Raw genomic sequence first — 17,296 nt, 5'->3', positions numbered from 1 at the left:
AGCAGCGGTCCTCCTCTGCAAAACACAGGCGTAGAAAGGACCATTGTGAGCAGCACTTGGACTTGCCGCACAAGTGCAGACGCCACCAGAGCCGTGTATTAGCACCCTAATGCTGAAGCCCCTCAATAAAAGATAAGTCACTAACACAACACATGATCTGGCACCGCTGCCCAGGTATTTGCTGGGCGTAATGGGAACCTTTATTAGATCCCTTGAGCGTAGCGGGTCAGGGAAGTCGCAGGGCATGTGGCTACAAGCTGCATTACTCACTGAGCCGTTCTCTAAAAGTAGAAGGCATGCAGGAGAGGGTAAGGGACCCAGAGCTTCCTACTGGAAATGAAGACCTTAAAGGGGTTGTCCCGCGCCGAAACGGGTTTTTTTTTTTTTCAACCCCCCCCCCGTTCGGCGCGAGACAACCCCGATGCAGGGAGGTAAAGAAAGCTCACCGGAGCGCTTACCTTAATCCCCGCGCTCCGGTGACTTCTCTACTCACCGCTGAAGATGGCCTCTTCCTCCGTGGACCGCAGCTCTTCTGTGCGGTCCACTGCCGATTCCAGCCTCCTGATTGGCTGGAATCGGCACGTGACGGGGCGGAGCTACACGGAGCTACACGGAGCCCCATAGAAGACTGCAGAAGACCCGGACTGCGCAAGCGCGGCTAATTTGGCCATCGGAGGCCAAAAATTAGTCGGCACCATGGAGACGAGGACGCCAGCAACGGAGCAGGTAAGTATAAAACTTTTTATAACTTCTGTATGGCTCATAATTAATGCACAATGTACATTACAAAGTGCATTATTATGGCCATACAGAAGTGTATAGACCCACTTGCTGCCTCGGGACATCTCCTTTAAACCTCAGGCTGACCTTAAGTCCCAAGCAGCTGCGGTGATGTATCCCCTGCACTGGTGAAAGGCATCAGCCTCGCAGCCAAGACCAGCAGCTGCCCATGGGAGAATGACAGCGCCGATGACACTGATTGTGCCAGTCTGCTGCCCAGCTACACGTCAGTGGATCTGCTCCATGAAGTCAGGACTGTGTGGGGGAGCGATAATGTGTCCTGTGCAACCGGAGACCCTCGTTCACTGCCAGAAACACTCAAATCCACTACTTCTGCCCTGAAATAACACTGACCGCTGCCAGCGATTGTTCTGCCAAGAGCAAAATACAACAAATAGCCGGGGACGGGCAATGTTATAAGGCTGCATTCACACGGCGGGATATTACAGGATCTGCAGGGTCTGTATGATCCTTACTGAAAAATGGGAGCAGATACCATTAGATGAACTGAGCGACTAGTGAGGGGCCACATGGTCCAGTTGCACAAATCACAGGGGCCACAGCAAAACTCTGCAAACAGTGAACACATTAAGGGCTCATTCACACGAGCGTGTATATACACACACGTCACGTATTTATGTATGCTTGCTCTGTGCGTGTAGATCCTGTGAATAAAACCTATACATTTCAATGGGTTCACTTACGTTTGCGCATTTCCGCAATATATTTCAGTCACGTATAAAAAATAATATATATATATATATATATATAATATGTTGCCGCATGTCCCATTTGTGCGTCGAAATACTTTACTAAGTAAATAGAGTGCTGCGCAAAAGCACGCCCGATTGTGTATATAAGCTGCATTTTTGTACAGCGTATTTACGCCGCTGATACCCGCACTACACCTGTGTGAATGTACCCCAAGGCTAACTTCACACGGGCAAGCGCGATAAGGGGCTACGAATCCCACCCCAATATCATGCTCTCCACCATGTGCATTCCCCATGAATGTGAGGCATTTTCATATCAAAACATCTTCCCATCACATGAAGGGAATCCCCGCCAGGGCTGAGAGATCACAGAGTTTCTCCCATAGTTTTCAATGGGAGACCTTGCATCTTGTGCATTCGCCACGTGGTGCGATGCTGCTGCCGGCACCATTGAAAGCAATGGGGCGGTGCGATGCAAGAGCATGCAGCAAGATAGAACAAGACGCGATTTGTTTGCCGCATCGTAGTGCCATGCAGGAAAACATCGCCCTTGTGTATGACCCCATTCAAGATCTGAATAGGGTTCGTATCTGTGCGCCTCACAACGCACAAATCTTGCACAATCTTATAGCCCATGTGAAGCCGGCCTAAAGGGGTTGTCTCATCAGGATGTCCTTTCAAGACTATCACCCCAGGTCCTGCTCTTGATATCAGATGCAAACGGCTCACTTTGTTGGGGGAAGATGCAGGAAAACATGCATTTCCTTTGCAGCGGCTACGTAGTATTACATGGTGGCCATTCAGATGAATGGCAATGTGACTCTCCATTCTGGTTCATAGGGGGGAGTCCTGGACAGGTAAATCCGGCTTCATGGATGTCTATATAGCATTTGAAGGAACTCTCCTGAATGCTACTCAAAGCCATTCTGGACGACTTGGACCCGATGACATGGGGTGCATTATCCGGCTGGAATAGCTCATCATTGTGGGGGTCCATAAAGGGCTGTACGTGGTCACCAATAGTGAAATGTAGCAGCCATTGCTCAATGACATGTTTAGCTAGGTCAGTGGACCCAACCCATACTGAAAGAACACACCCTACACCAGTATGGGTCCACCACCAGCCTGCACACTGCCTTGTTGACGAGAGTCCATGGCTTTATGGGATCAGCACCATCAGCCCAAAATAATTGGTATCATGACTTATCAGACCACGCCACACGCTACCAGTCCTCTAAGGTCTAATAAGCAACCTCACGCCCCTAGGTCAGGCGTGGTGTCTGGTGTTGTGGTGTAACAGAGGCCTCTGGTCTTCTGCCCCATATCCCATGGAAGAGGGCTGCACTGACCTGCAGGATTTACATGTGGGGCTCCTGCATTGTATGTGGATGCGGTTTTTGCTAGACCTGTTTATGCTTTCGCACAATTCTAGCCAGAGACCGCTGGTCACAATCATTAAGCACCTGTGGGCAGCCTCTACGCTGCCCACTGTGGATGGTAATGCAGTCTATAACATATTCCCTGTACACACACACGGGGCATTGTGCATTGAGGAATGTTAAATGCCCGCACAACTTCGGAAATGGAACGTCCCATCCATCTCGCACGCGCTATCATACCTTGTTCAAACTCTGATAACTCACATCGCCTCGCCATGAGCGGGCTGGTCAGTGGTCAACCTCACAGCTTATACAGGTCTAAGCCGCCCACTGAGTTAGCATCATTTCATAATCACTTTACATACTGCTATCCCATGACTTTTGGCACATCGGTGTATAGTTCCTAGAGCGCAAGCTTAAATAATTGGAATACCTTCCATTTAAAGGAAGTCAGAGGAAGACAAAACTCTGCCAACAGCATTAAGCCACGGACATTTAGCTTGCAGATGATCCTCTAGTAATTTGTCGATTGACCTACATAACACACTAAGGGCTCTATCATATGGCCTGCAGCGTATTCACAGACTGAAATACGCCATTTGTGTTTTTATTCATTAGTCCATTGGCAGTAAACTCTTTATATAGACTTCAGTAACAAAATGTTACGTACCAACAGATTTTTAGCATTGGCTACCATGCTTCTCAGAGGCTCCAAGCCATAGAGAAGAACACAGAGTCAGACACCGCCACTGATTGTACATGACGAGCTAAAAAAAAAAATAAAAAAATTTTTTTTTAAATAAAAATCATTCAGTGCAATGGGGACAGATTACACAGTAAGGCGATGTAAGAGATTCGTCGGACCATGCGACCAAAGCAAAAAAAAAATCCTAAATAACTTTGCCCAGGTTTGGATTACTTGATCTACCTTTTTGTGCATAATGCTTCTATGCAGACCTGTATGTTTCCATGGTTACAGACTACAAATAGCCCCTGTGTAGTCACACCGCTTCCTCTGTCCTTTACTTCTTGGTTACATACATTCATCTGAACAAACGGACATTTTCAACGTTATAAGCAAATCGCCAACCACTGTTGTTAGTCGTGTAAGGCTCAGTTTTCACCACGTTTGGGGCACACGTTAAAATATTTATTAGAGATCTATTAAAAGGGGTTCTACCAAAATTGACTTATCTCCCCATAGGATAGGTGCCAAAAGTCTGATTGGTGGTGGTCTCACCTCTAAGACCACGGCTAAGAGAAAGGGGTCCCATTTTCCGAACTCAACACTGCTGACTCACTGCACCCCCACAGTGAGGAGGAGACTGAATGGAGTGCTGTTGGCGAGGTGTCATTCCATTCCCCTTAAAGGGCTGATAGAGAGCTTGTACTCAGCTTTTTCCCATCAGCCCTTTTGGTGTTTCATTCAATCTGACATTATCACTGAAGGGGGTGTGCGGCGAATCCACAATGACAAGAGGGGGACACAGACCCCCGTTCTCGGGATAGGTGGGGTCTCAGATGCGAGACCCTTCACTGATCAGTTATCATTTATCCTATTGATAGATAAACCTATTTTGGGATGACCCCTTGAAGGTACATTTCCATTGCTTCTAGGATGCGATCTCTCTGTCAGGCGGCTTTTAGTGTCCGTATTACAGCTACAAAATCTGGACCTTGTACCACTGTACCAGAGCCATCACCAAAAGGTCCTCATTTGCATACCAAGCTCAGTGCAGTATAAGCAGGACACATACATACTGTCTGCACTCCATAAACTAGTATATATAAGGAGCATTTTCCAAAATAAAGCAGGTCAAAACCTAAAGACAGTCTGCAGACACGACCTCTTTTGCTCGGCCAGCATTAAATAAAGTTACACAATGGAAAATAACTCACTTTGCTTAAAGGGGTTCTCCGAGTGAGGAAATACCTGTTAAGGGGTCTCCAATGCATTAAAACTTAATAAAAATAAATAATAGTCAGCAGGTACTGCCCTCTCCCCCGCCGCCGGCCCTGGTCTCCACTGGCTGTTTACAGGTATCTGTCATCTGCTGTAGCAGCCAATGACAGCTCTTAGCCATGATCGTCGAGCGCTGTCATTGGCTGTTGCAGCTTGTTTGTAGACGGGCTCAGCCTGTAAAGTAACATCAAAGGGAGACCGGAGCCAACAGCAGAGGACAGATGGGGGAGAAGAGAGGGGAGCAACTGCTGATTTGTTATTTTAATGCCCGGGGGACCGGCTGACAGAGGTTTTCCTGCTTTTAGAGGGAATAATGTTTTTTGAACGATACTCGTTCTGACAAGCGAAAATGAACAGTAAGGCTGGGTTCACATTGGGCGGATTTGCCACAAAAATGCCGTCCGGAGTTCCACTGTGGCAAATCCACCTGCTAATCCCGGGATTGGCCAGGCATGTGAACGAGATTTCTTAGAAATGTCTCCCACACAGAACGGCGAATCCGCCGCAGAGTCGCTGGACGCAGCATGTTAATTTTTTTTTCCTTCCTCTATGGGAGCGCCGTCCGCAGCGGAAAAGCGAGCGGCCGGGCCGCTTCAAAACCCGAGGCTTAGTGCCATGGGTTTTGAAATAGAGGATTCCCGGCGAAAATCTTGCAGTTTTTCGCTGCGGCCAAATTGCGAGATTTCCATCCAGAATCCACCCAGTGTGAGCCCAGCCTAATCGTTTGGTCTAAACGCGAGCCAACAACTGAATGATGAACGGGAATAGTTCGCTTTTCGTACATTTCACGCAGGCATCAAACCCATTGTTGGTGCAATCACCTATTTGGGTTAAACATTAAACAATTCATTCCCTCTCATTCGCTTATACAGTGAATGCAAAAGACGGAACTATTCTAGTTCGAATGAGTTAATACCTCTCTAAATAAGCTATACGAGAGCGAATGAGCCGGCAGTGACGTCACGCGCTCAGGGACCCTTCCTCGGACAACCCCTTTAAATATCGCCTTGCATACATGTAAACAGAAGCAAAGGGATTTGTACTGCATCATAAGGTGCAAAATCTTTAAAAACAGACCTGACTCATTTTGGAAAGACGCTCCTCATATTATATTACACATACATATCCCGTCACTGGCTGTTATGCTCATAGAGTAGGTTCCCATAAATCGTAAGTGCAGGGAGGTTTTTTCAATACCTGTGTGGACTGCATCATCGGGCTACAAGCTGAAGGCTGTGTGCACGCTGCCATAGAAATCAATAGGCGATCGAACACTCACGTCTGATGGCACGGTCCTCAGGCAGACTTTCATAGCAGATAGCGCAGGCAAGTATTAAAAAATAAATTTAAAAAATTAATACCTCCCTGCCCTACGGTGCTCCTAGCCGGTGACCGGTTCCCTTTAAGCAGGCTTACGCACTGTATATAAACACGCTGTTTAGGGCACATCTACATGGGATGATATAATACCCACACTGGTCTATGTACCTACACACAGGACACGACTGGCTTATAAATGTACGTCTGCATACGGAGCTCTGCTCAGAGTATATACTAATCAGCTATAATACTAAGACCCCTGACAGGTGACGTGAAGAACATTGGTCATCTGGTGACAATAGCACCCGTCAGAGGTGGCATTTATTGGGCAGTAAATCAACAGTCCGTTCTTGAAGCTGGTATGTTGGAAGAAGAAAATATGGGCAAGTACGATGGCTAGAAGACTGGGTCAGAGCATCCCGAAAATGCCAGGACCAGAGAGGCGCTCCAGGTATTTCTGTGGTTAGTATCTGCCAAAACTGGTCCAGGCAGGACGTCCAGTGACCAGGGCATGAGCAGTGAAGACTGGCACATCCAGTGCGACTCCACAGAAGAGCTAGCATACAAACTACTGAAAGTCACTGGTATCTCTGATAAAACACAAAGTATCACTTTATGGAGCTTTGTAGCCACAGACTAGTCAGAGTAACACTGACCCAGTCCGCCGCAGCGATCGCCTATAATGGATACATGAGTATCACAACTGGATGATGGAGCAAATATAAAAGGTGGCCTGTCTGATGAATCACGTGTTACATGAAGTGGACAGCCAGGTAGGTGTGTGCCACTTACTTGGGCAAGAGATGGCACCAAAATGCACTATGGAAAGACGACAAGCTGGTGGGGGCAGTGTGATGCTCTGGGCAATGTTCTACTGGTATTCATGCTGATGTGACACGTACCACCTACCTTGTAGACCAGCTGCCCCCTTCTGCGCTAATCCCTAGTAGCACCTATAAGCAGGATAATGTTCCTGCCACACTGCATAGGAGGGGATGAGGAACATAATGATCAAGATGGTGACTTGGCCTCAAAATTGCTCAGATCTTAATCCGATCGAGGATCAGTAGGATGTGCTGAAAGGCGTCCGGTCTATGGAGGCCGCAACGAGCAACTTACAGGACTAGGTCAGTGTCACATGGGAGTAACCGCATTTGCACTGCATTTTCCCACACCCATGCACGTTTTACTATACTGTTTGTGTGTGTAAATCGTGCGCATTTGTGCACAAAACATACATGCAGCCACGCTACCATTCATTCATTATGTGAATGAACACATTGAAATCAATAGGTTCTATACACTGCGTATGCAAACCACGGGCTAGGTGCACACTCGCATTACAACAGTCTGTGTAAGGCCTCATGCACATGGGCGGATTTAAATTGCGGAATCCGCCCCCGGATTATGCAGCAAATACTTTTCCATAACATGCTATGTAAAAGCGATTCTTGACGTATGAGCGGAAATCAATTGCGGTTTCCGCTCGCGGATGAAGGAAGGAAAAAATAAATAAAATTAAATCGCAGCACGCTCCACTTTTGCACAGACAGCTTTCATTGAAGTCAATGGAAGCCGTCCCATCCGCAGTTGCCGTTGCAGAAAAGTCACGGATTCCGCGATGACGTGTGAAAAGCAGGAGTTCAAAAACAAAAAAAAAAAAAACTCTGCACATTGACTTGAACGTTACACTCCCCTGCCTGGTTGGCTGCCACTCCGGTACCCCCGCAAGGCCCTGTTTACAGTGAAGTGCCTTCATATATACCGCTGCAGTCAAATCACAGACCTCAGTGCCATATACTGCCGAGGTCAGCGATACGGCCGCAGCGGTCACATGTATACGGGAACAGCCATGCAAACAGAGCCCGGCGGGGAGGTGGCAGCGGACTGAACGGGTGAGTAGAACTTCTTAGACTCTATTTCCACTCCACGGGTGGGTAAGAACCGCAGCGGAATCCGCCCCTGTCCGCGTACCTGTCCAGGACTTTTTTTTCTGCACTGAGGGTGTGTGCAGAATCTGACCCGTCCGTGAGAGACCGCCTGCGGAATCCCGCACAGAATCTGTAACTGACCACGGCCGGCATTCCCCTGCTTGTACTGCAGATAATCCGCACGTCTCGCCGTCGGATATGCGCAGTACAGATTTTTTTAAACTCCTACTTTTCCCACATCATCGCCTAGTGAGGACGCAGAATCTGCAACCGTTCCACAATATCAAGTGCAGAAAGGACGCAGATCAGACGACTTTCATTGGCTTCAACTGTAAGTACCCACACGAAATCCACGCAAAAATACAACATGCTGTGATTTTTCCTCCACGAGTGGAAACTGCAAATGAAAGAAGGAAAAAAACAACAAAAAAAAAAAAACAACAAAACACTTTGCCATAGCATGCTAGGGGCGGTATTTGCTGCGGAGCCGGACGCCCGCTCCGCATTCCCCAATGAAAATCCGGCGGTGTGCAGGCGACCTTCACACACAGGAGACGGATACATGCGAGTACATGGGGAAAAAGGAATAAAGTATGAAACACGCCAACACACAGAAAGGTCAGCGAGGCCTCCGGCACACTACTGTATGTTGGGGTGTGCGCTGTTTGCGTTAGTTCACGGGCGGCACACGGCCCCATTATAGCCTATGAGGCTACGCAGATTGACGTTCTGACATGGACAACCAGTTGTGTGCATGAAGAGAAACGCATTGCATGTCGTATCCCAGTCCGGATCACAGATGAGATCTGGGACATGCTACTACATGTCTGTGCGCTGTCCGTGTGAGTCAGGGCGGAGTGTGTGGGAGCCCTCAGACAGTCTGTGTGCGGCCCAATGCAAGGGCCCACCCGAGCCAACATGTACCTATGTATATACATAGGAAATGGATACATGTGTGTAACATACAGGATACTATTGGCATGTACATGAACGAAAGCACCATACAACGTATACGCACACATCATGACTCATACATGTAAATACTCACACTGTATATATAGGTCATGACTCGTACACATATACGCTTCCTGCACTGTAGATTTCCATAGGATATTACATATAAGATCCACGAATGGGTCATGAATCGTACATGTATATATGCTATATTATATATGATGATACACATGTAATGTCTTGTACATGTATATTTGCTTATAGTGTATATAGATAGAATACACACAGTTCATGACTGGTACACAGATAGATGCCCCATACATAACACATACTATACACACACGGGTCGGTGTATATGCATGTACGAGTCATGACCCGTGTGTCCATCATCCCGTGTACCCAGTTTCCCTGACAATAAGCGGTAGGATGCTCTTTCCATGGTGTCCACGCAGCTATACATGTAAGGCCCCATATGTCCACGGGTGGATCGGTTCAGCATGTGGGAGCCCGCAGCCATATCCGACCCTGCCCGCGGCCACAGTAGGTCTTCTCCTTACCCATCCGGGTCTTCATTCCCTTTCCTGCAGATGTGTGCGGAAGCGCCGGCAACCGCCGCATGTGCGCAGTGGAGGGTTTGGGGTATTTTAAACTCCTGCTTGCCCGCGTGCCACGGATCAGAAGCCACCTGTCCGTGAACTGCACGGAAATACAGCATGCTGCGATTTGTTTTCTGGGTCCGCACAACAAATCCGCGTGCTTACGGACGAATGCCCCCGGACGGATTATCGCTGTGGAAATCGCAGCCAGACACCCGCCGCGAATTCCGCATCAATGTCCGTCCATAGACACGCCATGTTAAATGATTCTCACCGGCGCACGAGCGCAAATCAACTACAACTCACCGGGAAGAATCGCAGCATGTTCTATTCTGTGCCGAAAATCGCACGGACGGCTTCCATTGCAGTCAACGGGAGCCGTCCGTCCTGCGATATCCCACGCTGTGAGCACTGCAGAAGTAGCGCGGGAAATCGCGTCAGGCTCTACACACTCACGGCGGATCCGGAGGTCAATATGGGGTCTCTGGGGGCCACCAATGAGATATCTCGCAGGCAGAATCTGACCCAGCCGTGGGCATGAGGCCTAATTAAGCTGCGGACGCCCATGTTTCTCTATGAGCTGTGGGGCGTCCGCATGGGTCTCCCACAATTCAACTCCGCCCTGAGTAAAAAAAAGGAATGTTTTGGAGCAAAAAAAAAAAATTTAAATATGAGACCGTCTTACCCAGTGTGTATACTATATGCACCATCCGGATAGGTCTTGTGTGTGGGTAGGTCTTGTTTTCAGGGAAACAGGGTAATAACTCATACTGTAATATATATGTTATGGCCCTGTGCGTATATAATATGCACCATCCTGGTATACAAACACGGGTCATGACTTACACGTGTGTATATAGGCTTATGCACAGGAGATATATCATATATTACATGCTTATAGGCTTACACACCGTATACACATATGATAATACATTATATACACACACACACACACACACGACTCATACTGTAAATATATATTAGTGTATATGCCCTGTAATATACACACATATAGAGGACATGCCTCGTACATGTATATACACACATATATATATATATATATATATATATATATATACACACAGGACATGCCTCGTACATGTACACACACACACACAGTGCACACAGGACAGGTACCGCACACGACCCCCCGAGTACTGCCATGCCCCCGCACTGCCCGGGCACACACATATCCCCGCCGTGGAGCATGGCACCGCCGGCCGCTCTCCAGCTCCCCTCTGCCGGCCACACTGCTCTATCCCAGCTGCAGGCAGACAATGGAGCCCCAAGCCGGGACCAGGCCGGCTCCCCGGCCTCACCTACTCACCGCTTCCGGAGCCGCTCTTCAGTCCAGCCCGCCGTCTGGCTGCTCCTCGGCCGCTCTCGGTGCACAAGCTCCGGCCTGTGAGCGGGGATATCGAGCGGCCTCTCTCCGCCAGAGCCTGGGAGTCACCGGCAGCGGTGGAAGAAGGGGGAGCCGAGGGCGGAGCGGGGAAGGGAGGAGGAGCCGGCGGCCTGTGGAGAGAGCCTGCCCTCGGCCTGGCCCGCTGCTCCGGCCTGACCGTTACCATGGTGACCCCGTAGTACATCGGCCCCAGGGAAAAAACCCGCAGCCAATCAGATTTCACCTTTGATTTCCCCAAAGCCAGTTAGAAAGTGAAAGTCGCTTTTTGACTGGTTGCTATGGGTTACGGCTTCACTGAGACCACTAATGGGGGGCTATTTATGGGGGTCTCCATGGGGGCATCTATGTGTAAATGCATCTGTATTTGGCGAAATTCACGTTTGCGCTGGGGACGGCGATTTTTTGCTCCATTATGGATGGACGGAGGCGTCTTATAATGAAAACGAACAGTACCGAACAGACGCCATTGATTATAAGGGGTCCGTTGTGTACCTGTCCAAAAAAGCCCTCTGGCGCAGATGTGAATGGCGCCTTTGTTGTACGTTTAAGAAAGACGTTTTTATATGCGCAAAAGGTAGAAAGGCAAGAAAAGACAAAATGGACATATGTGTATATATATATACAAATCTCTCTACCGTATACATTTAAAAAAACAGAAGCTATGGTTTCTATTTGGTTCCTTTTTCATTCTGTTTTCCTATTAATTTCCTATTAAAAAAATCGGTCCCACACAAAATAGTTTGGCGCGCCAGGAGTCGGGCGGATTATATTCTAGTCAGTGGCGTCAGATCCATCCTCGGCATGACGAAACAGGGAAATGTCTGAACACAAGTGTGAACATAGCCATTCACATAAGATAGGATATTCTGCGTCGCGGAATACGCCCCCCTGCGGAATATTCAGCCCCCAAATCCGCATTGCTAACGTACGGATTTTGGTGCGAAATTGAAAATAGCTAAATCCAGCCGGCAATCCCATATCCAAATCTGCAGTTAGCAGCGCGCATTTTAGTGTGGCGTTCAGTGGTGGTATATTCTGCAACGCTGTCCCAAGAGCGCACCTGAGCGTGTGTGGGGGCGTATTACGCAGCAAGTACATTCAATGCCCATAGCCTATCTTGGCATGTATGCACGCGTGCCAATAATGCGTGCCAAGATAGGAAACGCCGCGTGTTTTTTTGCACGTATTTCGTGTACATTGCGTGAGCAGCACGATGACAGTATGCAGGATATTGGTATTACGTGCGCAAAAGCTGATAGTTTAAGGGCTTATTGCCACGGGTGTATGCATAAAATGACATGGGAGACCACACATATACAGCTGTGAGGGAAACTGTTCCTGATCCTACTGTTTAGACATGAGCGAGCATTGTCCTTAGTGAGTATCTCCCCGCTCGGCAGAGAAGGTTCAGCTGCCGGCGCGGGTGACAGGTGAGTTGCGGCAGTCAGCAGGGGGAAGCGGGGGAGGAGAGAGGGAGAGAGAGATCTCCCCTCCATTCCTCCCCGCTCTCCCCTGCAGCTCCCTGCCCGCCGCCGGCAGCCGAATCCTTGCTCCCGAGCGGGCAGGTACTCGCTAAGGGCAATGCTCGCTCATCAGTATAAAGACTGTTGATTTTCTAGTATTAGAATAACACGTATGACCGTATTGCCACGATTTTCCGCGGTCAGCCTATCTATTAGATAGGGCTGACCGGCGGAGATTCGGCAGCGGCTCCTGCTCCCAGGCAGCGGCTCCCGCGGTGGAGCTTCGCCGTGGGATACCGCATCGCCCGTGGACAGCCGGCCTTATGCTTATAAGAAGAGCTGTTCGAGCTGCAATAAACTCGGCGATAACCTGTACACTATCAACAGGGGTATATTCTTTTCCTGGCAGAACCAAACCAACCAGGCAGAGGGCGGATATTTAACTGCAAACAGACCAGTGGTGATTGGCTAGTAGGAGAACACCACACCCAGCCAGCTCAATCATTCCACACCTGTGGGGCTGTACTAGAAACCTATGTGGTACAACAGATCCAGCCAGCACAACCCTTACACGGCCACTCCTCCCGACCAGTGCCGAACCGGAGGGCTGACACTCCTGCACAGCTCAGGATGCGGAGGGCTGACACTTCGGCACTGCTCAGGATAAGGAGGAGGGCTGGGAGCAGCCTACTAGTACTGAGTGGTACTAGTGTAGTATGTCTCCGCCAATCATGATCTTTTGCCAGCTTTGGGTATGACCTAGGCGTTAACTGTATGTGAGCCCGGCCAACCCATATTTACGGTGGAGACATACTACAGTAATACAGGCACCTCCTGTCACCCATCAGCACACTGATAGATGAGGTGCCAATTGGTTCTATGGTAGCTGGAGGCCTGATCAAGGCCTCCAATTCTGCCATGTGAAAGCACTCTTATACAGGAAAACCAGTTGGGTGTAAGATGCAATACAGGTCATCCTAGCAATAATAATTTCTGTGCTTTTACACAGGAAAGATCATTGCTAGTGAATGGAAGCAGAACAGGATGTAGATTGTTCCGACTCGCCCGCCCCCATTCACAATAAACAGGCAGTCGTTCATAAGTGACTGACTGCTTGATTACACGGTTCAATCTGTCCAGTTTTCTGTATGCAGAAGGTGATTGACGAATGAGAAGAGAATAAATTCTCATTCATCATTCAGTTGGGGCATGCCTTTAGGGCTAATGCCCATGGACAGATTATCGGAATTCATGGCCAGGCGCCCACCGCAAATTCCGCAGCAATGTCCTTCCATAGACATGCTATGTTAAATGATTCTCCCCTGCCCATTAGTGGAAATAAACGGCAATTTTCCGCTCGCAGAGGAGAATCGCAGCATGTTCTATTTTGTGTGGAAAATCACACGGACGGCTTCCAATGCAGTCAATGGAAGCCGTCCGTCCCACGATATTCCGCGCTGTGGGCACTGCGGAGTATCACGGGAATGCGCGTCACAGACCCCCACCGACACGTCATGTACTACACTGCGCTTGCGTGCAGGGCGAGACACTCGCGGCGGACCCGGACAGGTGAGTATAGGGTCTCTGGGGGGCACCAGGTCTGATTCCGCTGCAATATTTCACAGTTGGAATCCGACCCGGCCGTCGGCATGAGGCTTTACACCATTCAAATTCCCACTGGATGTGGGTGGGTATCTGAACAATTTATCAGCCTGTGTAAAAGGGCCCTAGTCAGCCTATTAGACCTTGCCTCTAGTAGGGTCTGATAGGAAGGATATCGAAAGTATATTACACTACATTAGCAATCGAACAATTGCATTTTAAGTCCCTGCAAGGGACCTAAAATGGCCAAAAAAGTCTAATAAAAAAAAGTTACAAAAGCACATTTATCTTACAAAATCCTCTTTATTATGAAAAAAGGAACATAAACATATTAGGTATTGCTGTGTTCAATACGATCCGTACTATAAAAATATGCTCATTATCATGCATGGTGAAGGGCATGGAAAAAAAAAACATTGCCAGAATCAATATTTATTTAGCAACATGGTACAAAAATAAAACATATACATTTGGTGAACGCACCACCTGAAACGTCTAATTAGTCCAATGAGTTCCAGATGTATTCTTTATTCAGCATATTACACACCACGTTGCGTATTACTTGCACATTTGTGCACCCTCCCCCCCCCCCCATTGACTTATGTGGGGATCTATGGTGCGCAAATGCACAGAAAAGTAGAGCATGCTGCTTTTTTACACAAGCAAAACGAGTACCCAAAATACGGAAATATAAAGAATCCCAGTGAAATCAATAAGTTCTATTCTCTGTGCATTGCGCGCGCAAATTTTGACCCTGCAAATACGCCTATAATGAAACATTTAATTTATACCACCTGCTGAACCTCCTATTTAAAAAGAAAGGCTAAGGCCGCTTTCACACATCCGAGTAAATCATGCGAGATTTGCGCATTGCGAGACGCACAAATCTTGCACGAACCCTATTTTGAATGGGGTTATACACATGATGGAAAAAAATCACATCATGTCCTATCTTTGGGCGTGCTCTTGCATCGTATCGTACATGTGCGATATATACGCGGTGCGATGTGAGATCTCCCCATTGAAAACAAAGGGAAAAACTCAGCAATTCTCCACTGCAACTGACAGCCACAGAGGAGGATCACTGCTTCCCCGAAGTGATAAGAGGCATTTTGAGATAAAAACACCTCGTATCCGCGGGGAAATCGCATGTTGGCGAGCGCAATATCGGACTGTGATTAATCTCAAAATACGCATGCAAAATATGCGCAGTGAATAGAACCCATTGATTTCAACCCATTGATACGTCCCCCATAGAAGTCAATGGGTGTGTGTGTTGGGGGGGGGGGGGTTACACAAATACACAAATGCAAGGAGGAGTGTGAAACACTGCTGGAAAAAGAACACATCTGGAACCAGGGGCATAACTATAGGGGATGCAGGGGATGCGGTTGCACCCGGGCCCAGGAGTCTTAGGGGGCCCATAAGGCATCTCTTCTCCATATAGGCAATCCAGTACTATGAGTAAAGCATTATAGTTGGGGCTCCTGTTACAAGTTTTGCATCGGGGGCCGGGAGCTTCAAGTTACGCCTCTGTCTGGAACTAATTAACCATTTCAATCGGTGCATCTTATTGCCGCGCGCAATTGAACATACCCTGCGGGTGCAAAACGTAACATAAAATGCACCGACACACGCACAAAAAGCCAAATTTACATGGCAAACAACATTGAGCTAAGGCACACGCAATCACGCTTCACACGATCGGATTCTAATTGCGGAATCTGCGGTCGACATCCACACGGAGGATCCGCTGCAAATCGCACGCATTAAAAGGTAAGTACTTTCGCTTTTTCTTTCACATTCGCGGAAACAAATTGCGTATTCCGTGAGCGAAGGAAAAATTGCTTCCATTTTGCTGCGGACTCCGATTTGAAATCAGCGGAGGTCGGCTGACCCACAGCCCATCCACAACTGACATTACGGATAGGCCGCGGGTACCCGCATCATTGTCTAGCGACGACACGGAATATACGATTTTTTAAAAATTTATTCTGTACTGCACATAACCAGCAGCGAGCTTCTGCGGTCATCCGCAATACAGATTTTGCAGGTACGCAGGGTCGCTGGCCGAGGTCAAGGCCATCCGGCTCTCCCGTGTTTAGCCGACCTTAGGGCACCATTTATGGGGTTACTGTAGGATGGCTATCGGTTTTAGGATGCGGCCCATGTGCAAATAACTAGTGAGGGGTACAGAATTGTGATATATATTTAATATTAAAGGTTGATAACTGTGCTATTGTGCAGGGTGGGCCACGGAAAAGTAGCCCACAACCCCACTCTTATGAAAGCAGTCTAACAACAAATCTGCCTTTTTCTGCCCATAGCAACCAATCACAGCGCAGCTTTCATTTTACCTCAGCAGCATAAGAAATGAAATCTGCGTTGTGATTGGTTGCTACGGGAAAAAAGCCATATTTCGTTTTCATAAGCTTTCATAAAAGCGTGATGGCGGGCTACCCCTCTGTGTGGCCCACGCTGCGCATATGACATGCTGTATAGATAACTCCATTATGTCTTTCATGTTCCTTCGTGTTGCCTTTAATTCCGTATCGTCATATTTTTGTATATAATTAAGAATCGGGGGAGGAGAACACATAGAAGATGTTGGAGGGCTCACATTTCACCTTTGGCGCTGTCGGCCTATTTTTTTTATTTTTGCAGAGAACAAGCTGTAATAGAGGCGCCTTGGCTTTGTAGCTTTTATTTGATGCCGCTCGGATAGGAATGTGCGCAGGTCACCCTCACGGCTGTCAGTCAGATCTTAAGAAGGTCACTTTGATTTTGCGAACATTCGCTGGAAGATGCCGCTTGGGAATACCAATTTAAATCCGGCAGGGTCTGGGCGACAAGAATAGGCAGCAGTACTGTGACTAATTACAGCCGGCGCTGAGGCGGCTCTGATCCCTCTGATGGATAATTTAGATGTGGATGTGCAGAGGTTTCCTCCCGCAACATGTCACATTCAGCACAGAATATCCTAAAAGGCCTTGTAACAATGGATTGGAACTCAAAAGGAGATAAGTAGGAGAATGTTACAGCGCAGACAAAGCCGAGCCGCAAAGCAGCCACCCTCCCGGATTAGGAGAGCAGGGGCCGCACATTAGTCAACTGCTTATGCAGCAATTCCTTAAAGGGAACTTGTCGCGGGATAGAATCAGCGGGGCGGCTGCATGGCTCTGCGGTTGCA

General features: G+C 48.2%; 1 protein-coding gene across 2 annotated transcripts in view; it reads right to left on the bottom strand.

Annotated features, from left to right (window-relative positions):
- CTNNBIP1 (catenin beta interacting protein 1) overlaps positions 1 to 11,122 on the bottom strand; it is a 38,773-nt gene extending 27,651 nt beyond the window's left edge. Inside the window, exon 1 of one of the 2 annotated variants that reach the window (XM_066606588.1) lies at positions 10,956 to 11,122. The gene's annotated coding sequence lies outside the window, so the exon portion shown is untranslated. The remainder of the gene's footprint in view (positions 1 to 10,955) is intronic. The other variant, XM_066606587.1, reaches the window with a different exon arrangement.
- Positions 11,123 to 17,296: the final 6,174 nt, after the last annotated feature.

Source organism: Eleutherodactylus coqui, chromosome 6 (assembly GCF_035609145.1).
Source record: "Eleutherodactylus coqui strain aEleCoq1 chromosome 6, aEleCoq1.hap1, whole genome shotgun sequence".
In the NCBI taxonomy this organism is placed as follows: Eukaryota; Metazoa; Chordata; class Amphibia; order Anura; family Eleutherodactylidae; genus Eleutherodactylus; species Eleutherodactylus coqui.
The sequence above is the reverse complement of the archived record's forward strand: the minus strand, read 5'-3'. Positions and strand labels throughout refer to the sequence as shown.